Source organism: Rhipicephalus microplus, chromosome 8 (genome assembly GCF_043290135.1).
Source record: "Rhipicephalus microplus isolate Deutch F79 chromosome 8, USDA_Rmic, whole genome shotgun sequence".
NCBI classification, from domain to species: Eukaryota; Metazoa; Arthropoda; class Arachnida; order Ixodida; family Ixodidae; genus Rhipicephalus; species Rhipicephalus microplus.
Window position 1 is genome coordinate 79,679,199 of NC_134707.1, and position 12,032 is coordinate 79,691,230.

Consider the following 12,032-nt stretch of genomic DNA (forward strand, 5'->3'; position numbering starts at 1 on the left):
GTGGCGCAATTGGTTAGCGCACGGTACTTATACGACAGTTCTCGTCAGCTATGCCGAGGTTGTGAGTTCGAGACTCACCTATGGAATCAAATGTTTATTATATTTCATATTTAGTGATGAGGTTAATTGTATACTAAATGCTGACGACTGCTGGCTCGGAAACATTTGTTTTCTGGAGGTGTGTGTAGACAACAGTCCTAAAGGAAACACTCTTACGTGAAACCGTATTCCCGAGTGGCGCAATTGGTTAGCGCACGGTACTTATACGACAGTTCTCGTGAGCTATGCCGGGGTTGTGAGTTCGAGCCTCACCTGGGGAATGAAATTTTTATTAGTTTTCATATTTAGTCATGCGGTTAATTGTACACTCAATGCTGGTGACTGCCTGGCTCGAAAACATTTGTTTACTGGAGTTGTGTGTAGACAACAGTCTTAAAGGAAAGACTCCTACGTGCGACCGTGTTCCCCAGTGGCGCAATTGGTTAGCGCACGGTACTTATACGACAGTTCTCGTCAGCTATGCCGAGGTTGTGAGTTCGAGACTCACGTGTGGAATGAAATTTTTATTAGTTTTCATATTTAGTCATGAGGTTAAATGTATACTCAATGCTGGCGACTGCCTGGCTCGAAAAAATTTGTTTACCGGAGTTTTGCGCAGACAACAGTCCTAAAGGAAAGACTCCTACTTGCGACCATGTTCCCCCGTGGCGCAATCGGTTAGCGCACGGTACTTATACGACAGTTCTCGTGAGATATGCCGGGGTTGTGAGTTCGAGCCTCACCTGGGGAATGAAATTTTTATCAGTTTTCATATTTAGTCATGAGGTTAATTGTATACTCAATGCTGGCCACTGCCTGGCTCGAAAACATTTGTTTACTGGAGGTGTGTGTAGACAACAGTCCTAAAGGAAACACTCTTACGTGCAACCATGTTCCACAGTGGCGCAATTGGTTAGCGCACGGTACTTATACGACAGTTCTCGTGAGCTATGCCGGGGTTGTGAGTTCGAGCCTCACCTGGGGAATGAAATTTTTATTAGTTTTCATATTTAGTCATGAGGTATATTGTATACTCAATGCTGGCGACTGCCTGGCTCGAAAACATTTGTTTACTGGAGGAGTGTGTAGACAACAGTTGTAAAGGAAACACTCTTACGTGCAACCGTGTTCCCCAGTGGCGCTATTGGTTAGCACACGGTACTTATACGACAGTTCTCGTGAGCAATGCCGGGGTTGTGAGTTCGAGCCTCATCTGGGGAATAAAATTTTTATTAGTTTTCATATTTAGTCATGAGTTGAATTGTATACTCAATGCTGGCGACTGCCTGGCTCGAAAACATTTGTTTATTAGAGGTGTGTGTAGACAACAGTCCTAAAGGAAACACTCTTACGTGCAACCATGTTCCACAGTGGCGCAATTGGTTAGCGCACGGTACTTATACGACAGTTCTCGTGAGCTATGCCGGAGTTGTGAGTTCGAGCCTCACCTGGGGAATGAAATTTTTATTAGTTTTCATATTTAGTCATGAGGTTAATTGTATACTCAATGCTGGCGACTGCCTGGCTCGAAAAAAATTTTTTACTGGAGTTTTGCGCAGACAACAGTCCTAAAGGAAAGACTCCTACGTGCGACCGTGTTCCCCAGTGGCGCAATTGGTTAGCGCACGGTACTTATACGACAGTTCTCGTGAGCTATGCCGGGGTTGTGAGTTCGAGCCTCACCTGAGGAATGAAATTTTTTATTAGTTTTCATATTTAGTCGTGAGGTTCATTGTATACTGAATGCTGGCGACTGCCTGGCTCGAAAACGTTTGTTTACTGGAATTGTGTGTACACAACAGTCCTAAAGGAAAGACTCCTACGTGCGACCGTGTACCCCAGTGGCGGAATTGATTAGCGCACGGTACTTATACGACAGTTCTCGTGAGCTATGCCGGGGTTGTGAGTTCGAGCCTCACCTGGGGAATGAAATTTTTATTAGTTTTCATATTTAGTCATGAGGTTAATTGTATACTTAATGCTGGTGACTGCCTGGCTCGAGAACATTTGTTTACTGGAGTTGTGTGTAGACAACAGTCCTAAAGGAAAGACTCCTACGTGCGACCGTGTTGCCCAGTGGCGCAACTTGTTAGCACACGGTACTTACACGACAGTTCTCGTGAGCTGTGCCGGGGTTGTGAGTTCGAGCCTCACCTATGGAATCAAATTTTTATTAGATTTCATATTTAGTCATGAGGTTAGTTGGATACTAAATGCTGACGACTGCCTGGCTCGAAAACATTTGTTTACTGGAGGTGTGTGTAGACAACAGTCCTAAAGGAAACACTCTTACGTGCAACCATGTTCCCCAGTGGCGCAATTGGTTAGCGCACGGTACTTATACGACAGTTCTCGTGAGCTACGCCGGAGTTTTGAGTTCGAGCCTCACCTGGGGAATGAAATTTTTATTAGTTTTCATATTTAGTCATGCGGTTATTTGTATACTCAGTGCTGGTGACTGCCTGGCTCGAAAACATTTGTTTACTGGAGTTGTGTGTAGACAGCAGTCATGTTGTGTGTGTAAAGACTCCTACGTGCGACCGTGTTCCCCAGTGGCACAATTGGTTAGCGCACGGTACTTATACGACAGTTCTCGTGAGCTATGCCGGGGTTGTGAGTTCGAGCCTCACCTGAGGAATGAAATTTTTATTAGTTTTCCTATTTAGTCATGAGGTTAATTGTATACTCAATGCTGGTGACTGCCTGGCTTGAAAACATTTGTTTACTGGAGGTGTGTGTAGACAACAGTCCTAAAGGAAACACTCTTACGTGCAACCGTGTTCCCCAGTGGCGCAATTGGTTAGCGCACGGTACTTATACGGCAGTTCTCGTGAGCTATGCCGGGGTTGTGAGTTCGAGCCTCACCTGGGGAATGAATTTTTTATTAGTTTTCATATTTAGTCATGAGGTTAATTGTATACTCAATGCTGGTGACTGCCTAGCTCGAAAACATTTGTTTGCTGGAGTTGTGTGTAGACAACAGTCCTAAACAAAAGACTCCTACGTGCGACTGTGTTCCCCAGTGGCGCAATTGGTTAGCGCACGGTACTTATACGACAGTTCTCGTCAGCTATGCCGAGGTTGTGAGTTCGAGACTCACCTATGGAATCAAATGTTTATTATATTTCATATTTAGTCATGAGGTTAATTGTATACTAAATGCTGACGACTGCTGGCTCGGAAACATTTGTTTTCTGGAGGTGTGTGTAGACAACAGTCCTAAAGGAAACACTCTTACGTGAAACCGTATTCCCGAGTGGCGCAATTGGTTAGCGCACGGTACTTATACGACAGTTCTCGTGAGCTATGCCGGGGTTGTGAGTTCGAGCCTCACCTGGGGAATGAAATTTTTATTAGTTTTCATATTTAGTCATGCGGTTAATTGTACACTCAATGCTGGTGACTGCCTGGCTCGAAAACATTTGTTTACTGGAGTTGTGTGTAGACAACAGTCTTAAAGGAAAGACTCCTACGTGCGACCGTGTTCCCCAGTGGCGCAATTGGTTAGCGCACGGTACTTATACGACAGTTCTCGTCAGCTATGCCGAGGTTGTGAGTTCGAGACTCACGTGTGGAATGAAATTTTTATTAGTTTTCATATTTAGTCATGAGGTTAAATGTATACTCAATGCTGGCGACTGCCTGGCTCGAAAAAATTTGTTTACTGGAGTTTTGCGCAGACAACAGTCCTAAAGGAAAGACTCCTACTTGCGACCGTGTTCCCCCGTGGCGCAATCGGTTAGCGCACGGTACTTATACGACAGTTCTCGTGAGATATGCCGGGGTTGTGAGTTCGAGCCTCACCTGGGGAATGAAATTTTTATCAGTTTTCATATTTAGTCATGAGGTTAATTGTATACTCAATGCTGGCCACTGCCTGGCTCGAAAACATTTGTTTACTGGAGGTGTGTGTAGACAACAGTCCTAAAGGAAACACTCTTACGTGCAACCATGTTCCACAGTGGCGCAATTGGTTAGCGCACGGTACTTATACGACAGTTCTCGTGAGCTATGCCGGGGTTGTGAGTTCGAGCCTCACCTGGGGAATGAAATTTTTATTAGTTTTCATATTTAGTCATGAGGTATATTGTATACTCAATGCTGGCGACTGCCTGGCTCGAAAACATTTGTTTACTGGAGGAGTGTGTAGACAACAGTTGTAAAGGAAACACTCTTACGTGCAACCGTGTTCCCCAGTGGCGCTATTGGTTAGCACACGGTACTTATACGACAGTTCTCGTGAGCAATGCCGGGGTTGTGAGTTCGAGCCTCATCTGGGGAATAAAATTTTTATTAGTTTTCATATTTAGTCATGAGTTGAATTGTATACTCAATGCTGGCGACTGCCTGGCTCGAAAACATTTGTTTATTAGAGGTGTGTGTAGACAACAGTCCTAAAGGAAACACTCTTACGTGCAACCATGTTCCACAGTGGCGCAATTGGTTAGCGCACGGTACTTATACGACAGTTCTCGTGAGCTATGCCGGAGTTGTGAGTTCGAGCCTCACCTGGGGAATGAAATTTTTATTAGTTTTCATATTTAGTCATGAGGTTAATTGTATACTCAATGCTGGCGACTGCCTGGCTCGAAAAAAATTTTTTACTGGAGTTTTGCGCAGACAACAGTCCTAAAGGAAAGACTCCTACGTGCGACCGTGTTCCCCAGTGGCGCAATTGGTTAGCGCACGGTACTTATACGACAGTTCTCGTGAGCTATGCCGGGGTTGTGAGTTCGAGCCTCACCTGAGGAATGAAATTTTTATTAGTTTTCATATTTAGTCGTGAGGTTCATTGTATACTGAATGCTGGCGACTGCCTAGCTCGAAAACATTTGTTTACTGGAGTTGTGTGTGGACAACAGTCCTAAAGAAAAGACTCCTACGTGCGACCGTGTTCCCCAGTGGCGCAATTGGTTAGCGCACGGTACTTATACGACAGTTCTCGTCAGCTATGCCGAGGTTGTGAGTTCGAGACTCACCTGTGGAATGAAATTTTTATTAGTTTTCATATTTAGTCATGAGGTTAAATGTATACTCAATGCTGGCCACTGCCTGGCTCGAAAAAATTTGTTTACTGGAGTTTTGCGCAGACAACAGTCCTAAAGGAAAGACTCCTACGTGCGACCGTGTTCCCCAGTGGCGATATTGGTTAGCGCACGGTACTTACACGACAGTTCTCGTGAGCTATGCCGGGGTTGTGAGTTCGAGCCTCACCTGGGGAATGAAATTTTTATTAGTTTTCATATTTAGTCATGAGGTTAATTGTATACTCAATGCTGGCCACTGCCTGGCTCGAAAACATTTGTTTACTGGAGGTGTGTGTACACAACAGTCCTAAAGGAAACACTCTTACGTGCAACCATGTTCCACAGTGGCGCAATTGGTTAGTGGACGGTACTTATACGACAGTTCTCGTGAGCTATGCCGGGGTTGTGAGTTCGAGCCTCACCTGGGGAATGAAATTTTTATTAGTTTTCATATTTAGTCATGAGGTATATTGTATACTCAATGCTGGCGACTGCCTGGCTCGAAAACATTTGTTTACGGGAGTTTTGCGCAGACAACAGTCCTAAAGGAAAGACTCCTACGTGTGACCGTGTTCCCCAGTGGCGCAATTGGTTAGCGCACGGTACCTTTACGAAAGTTCTCGTGAGCTATGCCGGGGTTGTGAGTTTGAGCCTCACCTGGGGAATGGAATTTTCATTAGTTTTCATATTTAGCCTTGAGGTTAATTGTATACTCAATGCTGGCGACTGCCTGGCTCGGAAACATTTGTTTACTGGAGTTGTGTGGAGACAACAGTCGTAAAGGAAACCCTCTTACGTGCAACCGTGTTCCCCAGTGGCGCAATTGGTTAGCGCACGGTACTTATACGACAGTTCTCGTGAGCTATGCGCGGGTTGAGAGTTCGAGCCTCACCTGGGGAATGAAATTTTAATTAGTTTTCCTATTTAGTCATGAGGTTAATTGTATACTCAATGCTGGCGACTGCCTGGCTCGAAAACATTTGTTTACTGGAGGTGTGTGTAGACAACAGTCCTAAAGGAAACACTCTTACGTGCAACCGCGTTCCCCAGTGGCGCAATTGGTTAGTGCACGGTGCTTATACGACAGTTCTCGTGAGCTATGCCGGGGTTGTGAGTTCGAACCTCACTTGGGGAATGAAATTTTTATTAGTTTTCATATTTAGTCATGAGGTTAATTGTATACTCAATGCTGGCGACTGCCTGGCTCGAAAACATTTGCTTACTGGAGGTGTGTGTAGACAACAGTCCTAAAGGAAACACTCTTACGTGCAACCATGTTCCACAGTGGCGCAATTGGTTAGCGCACGGTACTTATACGACAGTTCTCGTGAGCTATGCCGGGGTTGTGAGTTCGAGCCTCACCTGGGGAATGAAATTTTTTATTAGTTTTCATATTTAGTCGTGAGGTTCATTGTATACTGAATGCTGGCGACTGCCTGGCTCGAAAACATTTGTTTACTGGAGTTTTGCGCAGACAAGAGTCCTAAAGGAAAGACTCCTACGTGTGACCGTGTTCCCCAGTGGCGCAATCGGTTAGCGCACGGTACCTTTACGAAAGTTCTCGTGAGCTATGCCGGGGTTGTGAGTTTGAGCCTCACCTGGGGAATGGAATTTTCATTAGTTTTCATATTTAGCCTTGAGGTTAATTGTATACTCAATGCTGGCGACTGCCTGGCTCGGAAACATTTGTTTACTGGAGGTTTGTGTAGACAACAGTCGTAAAGGAAACACTCTAACGTGAAATCGTGTTCCCCAGTGGCGCAATTGGGTAGCGCACGGTACTTATACAACAGTTCTCGTGAGCTGTGCCGGGGTTGTGAGTTTGAGCCTCACCTGGGGAATGAAATTTTTATTAGTGTTCATACTTAGTCATGAGATTAATTGTATACTCAATGCTGGCCACTGCCTGGCTCGAAAACATTTGTTTACTGGAGGTGTGTGTAGACAACAGTCCTAAAGGAAACACTCTTACGTGAAACCGTGTTCCCCAGTGGCGCAATTGGTTAGCGCACGGTACTTATACGACAGTTCTCGTGAGCTATGCCGGGGTTGCGAGTTCGAGCCTCACCTGGGGAATGAAATTCTTATTAGTTTTCATTATTAGTCATGAGGTTAATTGTATACTCAATGCTGGCGACTGCCTGGCTCGAAAACATTTGCTTACTGGAGGTGTGTGTAGACAACAGTCCTAAAGAAAAGACTCCTACGTGCGACCGTGTTCCCCAGTGGCGCAATTGGTTAGCGCACGGTACTTATACGAGAGTTCTCGTCAGCTATGCCGAGGTTGTGAGTTCGAGACTCACCTGTGGAATGAAATTTTTATTAGTTTTCATATTTAGTCATGAGGTTAAATGTATACTCGATGCTGGCGACTGCCTGGCTCGAAAAAATTTGTTTACTGGAGTTTTGCGCAGACAACAGTCCTAAAGGAAAGACTCCTACGAGCGACCGTGTTCCCCAGTGGCGCAATTGGTTAGCGCACGGTACTTACACGACAGTTCTCGTGAGCTATGCAGGGGTTGTGAGTTTGAGCCTCGCCTGGGGAGTGAAATTTTTATTAGTTTTCATATTTAACCATGAGGTAATTGTATACTCAATGCTGGCGACTGCCTGGCCCGAAAACATTTGTTTACTGGAGTTGTGTGTAGACAACAGTCCTAAAGGAAACACTTTTACGTGCAACCGGTTTTCCCGGTGGCGCAATTGGTTAGCGCTGAATTTATAGGACAGTTCTCGTGAGCTATGCCGGGGTTGTGAGTTTGAGCCTCGCCTGGGGAGTGAAATTTTCATTAGTTTTCATATTTAGCCATGAGGTAATTGTATACTCAATGCTGGCGACTGCCTGGCCCGAAAACATTTGTTTACTGGAGTTGTGTGTAGACAACAGTCCTAAAGGCAACACTTTTACGTGCAACCTTGTTCCCCAGTGGCGCAATTGGTTAGCGCTGTATTTATAGGACAGTTCTCGTGAGCTATGCTGGGGTTGTGAGTTCGAGCCTCACCTGGGGAATGAAATTTTCATTAGTTCTCATATTTAGTCATGAGGTTAATTGTATACTCAATGCTGGTGACTGCTTGGCTCGAAAACATTTGTTTACTGGAGTTGTGTGTAGACAACAGTCTTGAAGGAAAGACTCCTACGTGCGACCGTGTTCCCCAGTGGCGCAATTGGTTAGCGCACGGTGCTTACACGATAGTTCTCGTGAGCTATGCCGGGGTTGTGAGTTCGAGCCTCACCTGGGGAATGAAATTTTTATTAGTTTTCATATTTAGTCGTGAGGCTCATTGTATACTGAATGCTGGCGACTGCCTGGCTCGAAAACGTTTGTTTACTGGAGTTTTGCGCAGACAACAGTCCTAAAGGAAAGACTCCTACGTGTGACCGTGTTCCCCAGTGGCGCAATCGGTTAGCGCATGGTACTTTTAAGAAAGTTCTCGTGAGCTATGCCGGGGTTGTGAGTTCGAGCCTCACCTGGGGAATGAAATTTTTAATAGTGTTCATATTTAGTCATGAGGTTAATTGTATACTCAATGCTGGCGACTGCCTGGCTCGAAAACATTTTTTTACTAGAGTTGTGTGGAGACAACAGTCCTAAATGAAACACTCTTACGTGCGACCGTGCTCCCCAGTGGCGCAATTGGTTAGCGCACGGTACTTATACGACAGTTCTCGTGAGCTATGCCGGGGTTGTGAGTTCGAGCCTCACCTGGGGAATAAAATTTTTATTAGTTTTCATATTTAGTGATGAGGTTAATTGTATACTCAATGCTGGCGACTGCCTGGCTCGAAAACATTTGTTTACTGGAGGTGTGTGTAGACAACAGTCCTAAAGGAAACACTCTTACGTGCAACCGTGTTCCCCAGTGGCACAATTGGTTAGCGCACGGTACTTACACGACAGTTCTCGTGAGCTATGCCGGGGTTGTGAGTTCGAGCCTCACCTGGGGAATGAAATTTTTATTAGTGTTCATATTTAGTCATGAGGTTAATTGTATACTCAATGCTGGCGACTGCCTGGCTCGAAAACATTTGCTTACTGGAGGTGTGTGTAGACAGCAGTCCTAAAGGAAACACTTTTACGTGCAACCGTGTTCCCGAGTGGCGCAATTGGTTAGCGCACGGTACTTATACGACAGTTCTCGTGAGCTATGCCGGGGTTGTGAGTTCGAGCCTCACCTGGGGAATGAAATTTTTATTAGTTTTCGATATTAGTCATGAGGTTAATTGTGTACTCAATGCTGGCGACTGCCTGGCTTGAAAACATTTGTTTACTGGAGGTGTGTGTAGACAACAGTCCTAAAGGAAACACTCTTACGTGCAACCGTGTTCCCCAGTGGCGCAATTGGTTAGCGCACGGTACTTATACGACAGTTCTCGTGAGCTATGTCTGGGTTGTGAGTTGGAGCCTCACCTGGGAATGAAATTTTTATTAGTTTTCATATTTATACATGAGGTTAATTGTATACTCAATGCTGGCGACTGCCTAGCTCGAAAACATTTGTTTACTGGAGGTTTGTGTAGACAACAGTCGTAAAGGAAACACTCTAACGTGAAACCGTGTCCCCAGTGGCGCAATTGGGTAGCGCACGGTACTTACACGACAGTTCTCGTGAGCTATGCCGGGGTTGTGAGTTCGAGCCTCACCTGGGGAATGAAATTTTTATTAGTGTTCATATTTAGTCATGAGGTTAATTGTATACTCAATGCTGGCGACTGCCTGGCTCGAAAACATTTGCTTACTGGAGGTGTGTGTAGACAGCAGTCCTAAAGGAAACACTTTTACGTGCAACCGTGTTCCCGAGTGGCGCAATTGGTTAGCGCACGGTACTTATACGACAGTTCTCGTGAGCTATGCCGGGGTTGTGAGTTCGAGCCTCACCTGGGGAATGAAATTTTCATTAGTTCTCATATTTAGTCATGAGGTTAATTGTATACTCAATGCTGGTGACTGCTTGGCTCGAAAACATTTGTTTACTGGAGTTGTGTGTAGACAACAGTCTTGAAGGAAAGACTCCTACGTGCGACCGTGTTCCCCAGTGGCGCAATTGGTTAGCGCACGGTGCTTACACGATAGTTCTCGTGAGCTATGCCGGGGTTGTGAGTTCGAGCCTCACCTGGGGAATGAAATTTTTATTAGTTTTCATATTTAGTCGTGAGGCTCATTGTATACTGAATGCTGGCGACTGCCTGGCTCGAAAACGTTTGTTTACTGGAGTTTTGCGCAGACAACAGTCCTAAAGGAAAGACTCCTACGTGTGACCGTGTTCCCCAGTGGCGCAATCGGTTAGCGCATGGTACTTTTAAGAAAGTTCTCGTGAGCTATGCCGGGGTTGTGAGTTCGAGCCTCACCTGGGGAATGAAATTTTTAATAGTGTTCATATTTAGTCATGAGGTTAATTGTATACTCAATGCTGGCGACTGCCTGGCTCGAAAACATTTTTTTACTAGAGTTGTGTGGAGACAACAGTCCTAAATGAAACACTCTTACGTGCGACCGTGCTCCCCAGTGGCGCAATTGGTTAGCGCACGGTACTTATACGACAGTTCTCGTGAGCTATGCCGGGGTTGTGAGTTCGAGCCTCACCTGGGGAATAAAATTTTTATTAGTTTTCATATTTAGTGATGAGGTTAATTGTATACTCAATGCTGGCGACTGCCTGGCTCGAAAACATTTGTTTACTGGAGGTGTGTGTAGACAACAGTCCTAAAGGAAACACTCTTACGTGCAACCGTGTTCCCCAGTGGCACAATTGGTTAGCGCACGGTACTTACACGACAGTTCTCGTGAGCTATGCCGGGGTTGTGAGTTCGAGCCTCACCTGGGGAATGAAATTTTTATTAGTGTTCATATTTAGTCATGAGGTTAATTGTATACTCAATGCTGGTGACTGCCTGGCTCGAAAACATTTGCTTACTGGAGGTGTGTGTAGACAGCAGTCCTAAAGGAAACACTTTTACGTGCAACCGTGTTCCCGAGTGGCGCAATTGGTTAGCGCACGGTACTTATACGACAGTTCTCGTGAGCTATGCCGGGGTTGTGAGTTCGAGCCTCACCTGGGGAATGAAATTTTTATTAGTTTTCGATATTAGTCATGAGGTTAATTGTGTACTCAATGCTGGCGACTGCCTGGCTTGAAAACATTTGTTTACTGGAGGTGTGTGTAGACAACAGTCCTAAAGGAAACACTCTTACGTGCAACCGTGTTCCCCAGTGGCGCAATTGGTTAGCGCACGGTACTTATACGACAGTTCTCGTGAGCTATGTCTGGGTTGTGAGTTGGAGCCTCACCTGGGAATGAAATTTTTATTAGTTTTCATATTTATACATGAGGTTAATTGTATACTCAATGCTGGCGACTGCCTAGCTCGAAAACATTTGTTTACTGGAGGTTTGTGTAGACAACAGTCGTAAAGGAAACACTCTAACGTGAAACCGTGTCCCCAGTGGCGCAATTGGGTAGCGCACGGTACTTACACGACAGTTCTCGTGAGCTATGCCGGGGTTGTGAGTTCGAGCCTCACCTGGGGAATGAAATTTTTATTAGTGTTCATATTTAGTCATGAGGTTAATTGTATACTCAATGCTGGCGACTGCCTGGCTCGAAAACATTTGCTTACTGGAGGTGTGTGTAGACAGCAGTCCTAAAGGAAACACTTTTACGTGCAACCGTGTTCCCGAGTGGCGCAATTGGTTAGCGCACGGTACTTATACGACAGTTCTCGTGAGCTATGCCGGGGTTGTGAGTTCGAGCCTCACCTGGGGAATGAAATTTTTATTAGTTTTCGATATTAGTCATGAGGTTAATTGTGTACTCAATGCTGGCGACTGCCTGGCTTGAAAACATTTGTTTACTGGAGGTGTGTGTAGACAACAGTCCTAAAGGAAACACTCTTACGTGCAACCGTGTTCTCCAGTGGCGCAATTGGTTAGCGCTGAAATTATAGGACAGGTCTCGTGAGCTATG

General features: G+C 45.3%; 32 non-coding genes across 32 annotated transcripts; all 32 read left to right on the forward strand.

The window, feature by feature from the left end:
- Positions 1-228: 228 nt before the first annotated feature.
- Positions 229-320, forward strand: TRNAI-UAU (transfer RNA isoleucine (anticodon UAU)). Its single transcript is given in 2 exon segments — positions 229-266; positions 285-320. It is a non-coding gene; the product is annotated as a tRNA-Ile (tRNA).
- A 143-nt stretch (positions 321-463) lies between these two features.
- Positions 464-555, forward strand: TRNAI-UAU (transfer RNA isoleucine (anticodon UAU)). The gene is given in 2 exon segments: positions 464-501; positions 520-555. It is a non-coding gene; the product is annotated as a tRNA-Ile (tRNA).
- Positions 556-698: 143 nt separating this feature from the next.
- On the forward strand, positions 699-790 carry TRNAI-UAU (transfer RNA isoleucine (anticodon UAU)). Its single transcript is given in 2 exon segments — positions 699-736; positions 755-790. It is a non-coding gene; the product is annotated as a tRNA-Ile (tRNA).
- Positions 791-933: 143 nt separating this feature from the next.
- TRNAI-UAU (transfer RNA isoleucine (anticodon UAU)) lies at positions 934-1,025 on the forward strand. The gene is given in 2 exon segments: positions 934-971; positions 990-1,025. It is a non-coding gene; the product is annotated as a tRNA-Ile (tRNA).
- Positions 1,026-1,638: 613 nt separating this feature from the next.
- On the forward strand, positions 1,639-1,730 carry TRNAI-UAU (transfer RNA isoleucine (anticodon UAU)). The gene is given in 2 exon segments: positions 1,639-1,676; positions 1,695-1,730. It is a non-coding gene; the product is annotated as a tRNA-Ile (tRNA).
- An 855-nt stretch (positions 1,731-2,585) lies between these two features.
- Positions 2,586-2,677, forward strand: TRNAI-UAU (transfer RNA isoleucine (anticodon UAU)). The gene is given in 2 exon segments: positions 2,586-2,623; positions 2,642-2,677. It is a non-coding gene; the product is annotated as a tRNA-Ile (tRNA).
- Positions 2,678-2,820: 143 nt separating this feature from the next.
- TRNAI-UAU (transfer RNA isoleucine (anticodon UAU)) lies at positions 2,821-2,912 on the forward strand. Its single transcript is given in 2 exon segments — positions 2,821-2,858; positions 2,877-2,912. It is a non-coding gene; the product is annotated as a tRNA-Ile (tRNA).
- Positions 2,913-3,289: 377 nt separating this feature from the next.
- On the forward strand, positions 3,290-3,381 carry TRNAI-UAU (transfer RNA isoleucine (anticodon UAU)). Its single transcript is given in 2 exon segments — positions 3,290-3,327; positions 3,346-3,381. It is a non-coding gene; the product is annotated as a tRNA-Ile (tRNA).
- A 143-nt stretch (positions 3,382-3,524) lies between these two features.
- TRNAI-UAU (transfer RNA isoleucine (anticodon UAU)) lies at positions 3,525-3,616 on the forward strand. Its single transcript is given in 2 exon segments — positions 3,525-3,562; positions 3,581-3,616. It is a non-coding gene; the product is annotated as a tRNA-Ile (tRNA).
- Positions 3,617-3,759: 143 nt separating this feature from the next.
- On the forward strand, positions 3,760-3,851 carry TRNAI-UAU (transfer RNA isoleucine (anticodon UAU)). The gene is given in 2 exon segments: positions 3,760-3,797; positions 3,816-3,851. It is a non-coding gene; the product is annotated as a tRNA-Ile (tRNA).
- A 143-nt stretch (positions 3,852-3,994) lies between these two features.
- Positions 3,995-4,086, forward strand: TRNAI-UAU (transfer RNA isoleucine (anticodon UAU)). Its single transcript is given in 2 exon segments — positions 3,995-4,032; positions 4,051-4,086. It is a non-coding gene; the product is annotated as a tRNA-Ile (tRNA).
- A 613-nt stretch (positions 4,087-4,699) lies between these two features.
- Positions 4,700-4,791, forward strand: TRNAI-UAU (transfer RNA isoleucine (anticodon UAU)). Its single transcript is given in 2 exon segments — positions 4,700-4,737; positions 4,756-4,791. It is a non-coding gene; the product is annotated as a tRNA-Ile (tRNA).
- Positions 4,792-4,934: 143 nt separating this feature from the next.
- Positions 4,935-5,026, forward strand: TRNAI-UAU (transfer RNA isoleucine (anticodon UAU)). The gene is given in 2 exon segments: positions 4,935-4,972; positions 4,991-5,026. It is a non-coding gene; the product is annotated as a tRNA-Ile (tRNA).
- A 613-nt stretch (positions 5,027-5,639) lies between these two features.
- TRNAK-UUU (transfer RNA lysine (anticodon UUU)) lies at positions 5,640-5,731 on the forward strand. Its single transcript is given in 2 exon segments — positions 5,640-5,677; positions 5,696-5,731. It is a non-coding gene; the product is annotated as a tRNA-Lys (tRNA).
- Positions 5,732-6,344: 613 nt separating this feature from the next.
- TRNAI-UAU (transfer RNA isoleucine (anticodon UAU)) lies at positions 6,345-6,436 on the forward strand. The gene is given in 2 exon segments: positions 6,345-6,382; positions 6,401-6,436. It is a non-coding gene; the product is annotated as a tRNA-Ile (tRNA).
- Positions 6,437-6,580: 144 nt separating this feature from the next.
- Positions 6,581-6,672, forward strand: TRNAK-UUU (transfer RNA lysine (anticodon UUU)). The gene is given in 2 exon segments: positions 6,581-6,618; positions 6,637-6,672. It is a non-coding gene; the product is annotated as a tRNA-Lys (tRNA).
- A 378-nt stretch (positions 6,673-7,050) lies between these two features.
- TRNAI-UAU (transfer RNA isoleucine (anticodon UAU)) lies at positions 7,051-7,142 on the forward strand. Its single transcript is given in 2 exon segments — positions 7,051-7,088; positions 7,107-7,142. It is a non-coding gene; the product is annotated as a tRNA-Ile (tRNA).
- A 143-nt stretch (positions 7,143-7,285) lies between these two features.
- On the forward strand, positions 7,286-7,377 carry TRNAI-UAU (transfer RNA isoleucine (anticodon UAU)). Its single transcript is given in 2 exon segments — positions 7,286-7,323; positions 7,342-7,377. It is a non-coding gene; the product is annotated as a tRNA-Ile (tRNA).
- Positions 7,378-8,219: 842 nt separating this feature from the next.
- On the forward strand, positions 8,220-8,311 carry TRNAV-UAC (transfer RNA valine (anticodon UAC)). Its single transcript is given in 2 exon segments — positions 8,220-8,257; positions 8,276-8,311. It is a non-coding gene; the product is annotated as a tRNA-Val (tRNA).
- Positions 8,312-8,454: 143 nt separating this feature from the next.
- TRNAK-UUU (transfer RNA lysine (anticodon UUU)) lies at positions 8,455-8,546 on the forward strand. Its single transcript is given in 2 exon segments — positions 8,455-8,492; positions 8,511-8,546. It is a non-coding gene; the product is annotated as a tRNA-Lys (tRNA).
- A 143-nt stretch (positions 8,547-8,689) lies between these two features.
- On the forward strand, positions 8,690-8,781 carry TRNAI-UAU (transfer RNA isoleucine (anticodon UAU)). Its single transcript is given in 2 exon segments — positions 8,690-8,727; positions 8,746-8,781. It is a non-coding gene; the product is annotated as a tRNA-Ile (tRNA).
- A 143-nt stretch (positions 8,782-8,924) lies between these two features.
- Positions 8,925-9,016, forward strand: TRNAV-UAC (transfer RNA valine (anticodon UAC)). The gene is given in 2 exon segments: positions 8,925-8,962; positions 8,981-9,016. It is a non-coding gene; the product is annotated as a tRNA-Val (tRNA).
- A 143-nt stretch (positions 9,017-9,159) lies between these two features.
- Positions 9,160-9,251, forward strand: TRNAI-UAU (transfer RNA isoleucine (anticodon UAU)). The gene is given in 2 exon segments: positions 9,160-9,197; positions 9,216-9,251. It is a non-coding gene; the product is annotated as a tRNA-Ile (tRNA).
- A 376-nt stretch (positions 9,252-9,627) lies between these two features.
- TRNAV-UAC (transfer RNA valine (anticodon UAC)) lies at positions 9,628-9,719 on the forward strand. The gene is given in 2 exon segments: positions 9,628-9,665; positions 9,684-9,719. It is a non-coding gene; the product is annotated as a tRNA-Val (tRNA).
- A 143-nt stretch (positions 9,720-9,862) lies between these two features.
- Positions 9,863-9,954, forward strand: TRNAI-UAU (transfer RNA isoleucine (anticodon UAU)). The gene is given in 2 exon segments: positions 9,863-9,900; positions 9,919-9,954. It is a non-coding gene; the product is annotated as a tRNA-Ile (tRNA).
- A 143-nt stretch (positions 9,955-10,097) lies between these two features.
- Positions 10,098-10,189, forward strand: TRNAV-UAC (transfer RNA valine (anticodon UAC)). Its single transcript is given in 2 exon segments — positions 10,098-10,135; positions 10,154-10,189. It is a non-coding gene; the product is annotated as a tRNA-Val (tRNA).
- Positions 10,190-10,332: 143 nt separating this feature from the next.
- On the forward strand, positions 10,333-10,424 carry TRNAK-UUU (transfer RNA lysine (anticodon UUU)). Its single transcript is given in 2 exon segments — positions 10,333-10,370; positions 10,389-10,424. It is a non-coding gene; the product is annotated as a tRNA-Lys (tRNA).
- A 143-nt stretch (positions 10,425-10,567) lies between these two features.
- TRNAI-UAU (transfer RNA isoleucine (anticodon UAU)) lies at positions 10,568-10,659 on the forward strand. The gene is given in 2 exon segments: positions 10,568-10,605; positions 10,624-10,659. It is a non-coding gene; the product is annotated as a tRNA-Ile (tRNA).
- A 143-nt stretch (positions 10,660-10,802) lies between these two features.
- TRNAV-UAC (transfer RNA valine (anticodon UAC)) lies at positions 10,803-10,894 on the forward strand. Its single transcript is given in 2 exon segments — positions 10,803-10,840; positions 10,859-10,894. It is a non-coding gene; the product is annotated as a tRNA-Val (tRNA).
- A 143-nt stretch (positions 10,895-11,037) lies between these two features.
- On the forward strand, positions 11,038-11,129 carry TRNAI-UAU (transfer RNA isoleucine (anticodon UAU)). Its single transcript is given in 2 exon segments — positions 11,038-11,075; positions 11,094-11,129. It is a non-coding gene; the product is annotated as a tRNA-Ile (tRNA).
- Positions 11,130-11,505: 376 nt separating this feature from the next.
- On the forward strand, positions 11,506-11,597 carry TRNAV-UAC (transfer RNA valine (anticodon UAC)). The gene is given in 2 exon segments: positions 11,506-11,543; positions 11,562-11,597. It is a non-coding gene; the product is annotated as a tRNA-Val (tRNA).
- A 143-nt stretch (positions 11,598-11,740) lies between these two features.
- Positions 11,741-11,832, forward strand: TRNAI-UAU (transfer RNA isoleucine (anticodon UAU)). The gene is given in 2 exon segments: positions 11,741-11,778; positions 11,797-11,832. It is a non-coding gene; the product is annotated as a tRNA-Ile (tRNA).
- The last annotated feature ends 200 nt before the right edge of the window (positions 11,833-12,032 follow it).